This window comes from Nerophis lumbriciformis, linkage group LG01 (assembly GCF_033978685.3).
Source record: "Nerophis lumbriciformis linkage group LG01, RoL_Nlum_v2.1, whole genome shotgun sequence".
Lineage (NCBI taxonomy): Eukaryota > Metazoa > Chordata > Actinopteri > Syngnathiformes > Syngnathidae > Nerophis > Nerophis lumbriciformis.
The window spans coordinates 8,463,009-8,468,358 of record NC_084548.2 but is presented as its reverse complement, the minus strand read 5'-3'; the positions used below and the strand labels follow the sequence as shown (position 1 = coordinate 8,468,358).

General features: G+C 35.1%; 1 protein-coding gene across 1 annotated transcript in view; it reads left to right on the top strand.

Annotated features, from left to right (window-relative positions):
* The first annotated feature begins 4,193 nt into the window (after positions 1 to 4,193).
* The window catches only part of arih2 (ariadne homolog 2 (Drosophila)), a 56,756-nt gene continuing 55,599 nt past the window's right edge, over positions 4,194 to 5,350 (top strand). Inside the window, exon 1 of the mRNA XM_061974423.1 lies at positions 4,194 to 4,447. The gene's annotated coding sequence lies outside the window, so the exon portion shown is untranslated. The remainder of the gene's footprint in view (positions 4,448 to 5,350) is intronic.

Genomic DNA, 5,350 nt, shown 5'->3' with positions numbered 1-5,350 from the left:
TGTTGTGATCATGATAGATGCATGAAACCTTTTTTTTAACAAAACTTTTCAGTACCTTTTGAAGAACTACAGAGCTAAAAACTGCAATGTTTTCATCCAAATACTACTAAAAATGTCAGCATCGCATCTGTTAACATACTCAATATCTTGTCCAAAACACTGGAGAGTCTGATTTTTAGGTCCAGTCCCCATATGGCTTTTAAAATCATTTTATGGCACAATCTTTAAGCATTATTGGATGGATGGATGGATGGAATTGCTCTCTTCAGATAGAGCAGAAGTGTCAAAGTCGTTTTCACTGAGGGCCACATTGCAGTTATGTTTGGCCCCAGATGGCCGTTTCTAACAGTGAATACTATTGTTACACAATTTTTTTATGCATTATATTAAATTTAAAAAAAAAACTAAATAAAATAAAAATATGGTCAGTTGCAATAATTTCACCTCAAAATTTTTTTTTTTTAAAGGAGCACAATTTCAAGAAAAGTGTTATACATTGTTTGGGTGAAAATTGTAATAAAAATAAATATTGTCATGGAAAAAGTTGTAGATTTTCATGAAAATATATGAGACAAAAAGTAGTAAACATTTTGAGAATTAAGTCAATAAGGTTGACGAAACAAAAAAAGTGACATTTTTTTGTGAAAAAAGGGAGCATATTTTTACAAAAAAGGGGTATATTCTAGTGAAAATAGTTTTTTTTTAAATGGTTGATTTTCATGAGAGGTCATATATTTTTGAGACAATATTTTTTTATTTTATATACACATATATAAATGTTTATTAATGCATATATTTTTTTTAATTGTTATTTATTATTAAGAAATACTTAATTGAGGAAGAAAATGTCATTCTTTAAAAGAAAAAGTTGTGTAACCAAAGAAAACCTATATTTGAGAAAAAAAAAGTTGTATATTTTTGAAGAAAAGGAACATTTTGCGTATATTACTGTAAGTGGAAAAACAGTACTGCAGTTTTTATTGTAAAAAAAAAAAAAAAGGCAGTTCAGTTGCCAGATTTTTACTGTAAATTTTACATTTGTTTTTTTTACTGTAAATAAAAAAAACTGCAATTTTACAGTAAAATTTGGGCACGTGAGTTGTTTTTTTTACTGCAAATCAATAACTAGATTTTTCGGTGTATTACTGCAAATGCCAAAACGACACCACAGTTTATTACAATAAAAAAAGTGCTGGTTTTTTTTTTCATTTAAAGAAAAATGCTATAAAAAACAGTAAATTTCACAATTTTATCATGAAATCTATTGCTACTTTTACATTGCACAGGTTGATGGATAACTTGCTTTAAAATCATTATTATTAGTACTTATTTATATTAAAAAAACATTACTTGAATGTTTAATAATATATTTTTGCAGAATCAGACAATATTTAAGTTAACATAATTTGCAATTACATGGGAGTACTTTTTTTTTTTTTCTCCCAAAATAGAAAGAAAGAATACATTTAGAATTTAGAAAGAAAAGTTACAGTACTTTATTGATACATATTATTTCGGGGGCCAAATAAAATGATGTGGCGGGCCACATCCGGCCCCCGGGCCTTGAATTTGACAGCTGTGAGATAGGGGTTATCCCTGTTGCCTTTTAAGTGGAGCAGTTTGGACCTTGATATTTTTAATAACTACCAACCTGTATCCAACTTTCGGTTCTTTAGGAAAAGTCTAGAAAAACTTTTTTTTTTTTTTTTTAACCAAGTCAATTTTTAAACAGAAACAACATTTTGGAGTCTTGTTTCAAGATGAGCCACAGCGCCTTTCAAGATTTTAAACCTCAGGTAGAATTTAGATGATGCATGTTCATCAGGAACCCATGAAATAAGGTGTGGGATACACCCAAGCTCCATTTTAGGTCACATTCTTTTTAAACTTTAGATACTACCTTTTGTAAATGTCATCAGGAGACACATGATGATACACAGTTGTCAGATACCCTTTTTAACTGTATTTTGGACATCAAGTCATGGATAGAATAGGATAGACTTTATTCATCCCTGCAGTTTCCCAAAAATAAGGTAAAAAAGACACATGAAAACAAAAGGGAAATCTTATAAAGAGCACACTCAACCAGGTTTTAGGTCCTGAAGGCCAGAGAGAGAAACTGACCAAATTCACACAATTTCAAGACAACAAAACATTAAAAAAAAATCCCAGATATCAAAATTATTACAAACCCCGTTTCCATATGAGTTGGGAAATTGTGTTAGATGTAAATATAAACGGAATACAATGATTTGCAAATCCTTTTCAACCCATATTCAATTGAATGCACTACAAAGACAACATATTTGATGTTCAAACTCATAAACTTTTTTTTTTTTTTTTTGCAAATAATAATTAACTTAGGATTTCATGGCTGCAACACGTGCCAAAGTAGTTGGGAAAGGGCATGTTCACCACTGTGTTACATGGCCTTTCCTTTTAACAATACTCAGTAAACATTTGGGAACTGAGGAGACACATTTTTTAAGCTTCTCAGGTGGAATTCTATCCCATTCTTGCTTGATGTACAGCTTAAGTTGTTCAACAGTCCGGGGGTCTCCGTTGTGGTATTTTAGACTTCATAATGCGCCACACATTTTCAATGGGAGACAGGTCTGGACTACAGGCAGGCCAGTCTAGTACCCGCACTCTTTTACTATGAAGCCACATTGATGTAACACGTGGCTTGGCATTGTCTTGCTGAAATAAGCAGGGGCGTCCATGGTTAACGTTGCTTGGATGGCAACATATGTTGCTCCAAAACCTGTATGTACCTTTCAGCATTAATGGCGCCTTCACAGATGTGTAAGTTACCCATGCCTTGGGCACTAATACACCCCCATACCATCACTGATGCTGGCTTTTACACTTTGCACCTATAACAATCCTGATGGTTCTTTTCCTCTTTGGTCCGGAGGACACGACGTCCACAGTTTCCAAAATCAATTTGAAATGTGGACTCGTCAGACCACAGAACACTTTTCCACTTTGTATCAGTCCATCTTAGATGAGCTCAGGCCCAGCGAAGCCGACGGCGTTTCTGGGTGTTGTTGATAAACGGTTTTCGCCTTGCATAGGAGAGTTTTAACTTGCACTTACAGATGTAGCGACCAACTGTAGTTACTGACAGTGGGTTTCTGAAGTGTTCCTGAGCCCATGTAGTGATATCCTTTACACACTGATGTCGCTTGTTGATGCAGTACAGCCTGAGGGGTCGAAGGTCACGGGCTTAGCTGCTTACGTGCAGTGATTTCTCCAGATTCTCTTAACCTTTTGATGATATTACGGACCGTAGATGGTGAAATCCCTAAATTCCTTGCAATAGCTGGTTGAGAAAGGCTTTTCTTAAACTGTTCAACAATTTGCTCACGCATTTGTTGACAAAGTGGTGACCCTCGCCCCATCCTTGTTTGTGAATGACTGAGCATTTCATGGAATCTACTTTTATACCCAATCATGGCACCCACCTGTTCCCAATTAGCCTGTTCACCTGTGGGATGTTCCAAATAAGTGTTTGATTAGCATTCCTCAACTTTATCAGTATTTATTGCCACCTTTCCCAACTTCTTTGTCACGTGTTGCTGGCATCAAATTCTAAAGTTAATGATTATTTGCAAAAAAAAAAAAAATGTTTATGAGTTTGAACATCAAATATGTTGTCTTTGTGATTTGCAAATCATTGTGTTCCGTTTATATTTACATCTAACACAATTTCCCAACTCATATGGAAACGGGGTTTGTACAAAAACAGGTTTTTGATAATTACTTAACATTTTTAATTCTTCTTCGTTTTTTAGTTTTTTAATTTTTATTTCATTACTACTAATAGTTTTCTTACGGTTTTATGTTCTTACCTTTATATTGTGCGCTGGGTCATTTTTGTATTTTTTAAATTATTAATTAAACTTTTTTTTTTTTTTTTTTTTTTTTTTTTTTTTTTACTGTTGCCTGTGATTGAAAATTACTATATCAATAAAGTTTCGATTGACCGATTGATTGATTAATGTGCGCAGTGTTTTTTGTTTTTTTTACTTTAGAAAGACTGACGACTTACGTTTGATCCTTTATTATTTATTAACGATTATCCATAGAGCAGGTGTTCCTACCGGTCGAACTCTCGCATGCCACAAATGCTCGTACACTACACCTTCAATGAAAATGGGCCGATATAAATGTTTTTGACTAAGTTGAAAACGTACGACTAAATGTATGTAGCTATGAATTCAGACTTTGGGGTGATTTAAAAAGCGCATTTGAGTGACGTTCCAGTGGCGTTTATCGTTCTCCCTAACTTTAAACTTGGAAATTCCGACTCTCTTCAGTACACCTGGAACGCATCACGTTTTCCGCTTAACAGCTAACGCTCGGAGCGCCTTTGTAGTCCCTTTCTGCCACTAAAAGACACTTTTCTATCGCACCGTGGACCGGACTCCCGCCGCACTCTGAGGTAAATATCACAAACTTTATGTAGCATTAAAACACGGCTTTTTTTCAAACGCGTTTAAGTGGATTGTCCGGTTGCTGAGGGCCTTGTTTACATGCCAAATCCACGGATTTAAAGAGTGGGGCAAGAGGCGATGACCAGCTAACAACCATGCTAGCTGTAATATCGTAAAGTCCTAAAAAATGACGTGTGAAGCTTTTTATTTTATTTTAATAACAATTCCTTTGTAAAGTTACTCTTTACATTGTCTGCTTGTTGCCTTTGTGTTGCTGCATGACTCGTTGTAAATGTTGGCAAGCTAATCCGGCTAACACAAATTAGCCAGTCTGTGTGGCGTTCAGGGTTCACTGCCAAATAAATGAAATAAATGTTGTGTAAAAACAACATGTTTGTTTGGTTAGACTTCATCTTGGACATATCATCTCCCAACCCCCATCTCTTAGGACGCGTTATAAAAACTGTGCTGAGTCGCTGTGATACATTAGCTTAGCAAGGATGTGTGTCACCCACTTTGAAGAGCCTATTTTTAGCCCGGCGTTCGGCTGGCACCAGGAGGACCGCCTGGCTGGATCACCCGGACTCTATCGGTGGACTTTTACTTTTAAACCCCAACACTGTCTGCAAAAAAACAAAAACATAATCCAATCCACGTCATAACAAGAGGATTGATTGATTGAAACTTTTATTAAGTACAGTACATATTCCGTACAATTGACCACTAAATGGTAACACCCGAATAAGTTTTTCAAGTCGGGGTCCACGTAAATTGATTCATGATACAGATATATACTATCAAATATATACTAACATCATAATACTGTTAGGGCTGGGCGATATGGCCTTTTTGAAATATCTCAAAAATTTTTAGGCCATATCTCGATATTTTCCCTTAGCCTTGAATGAACA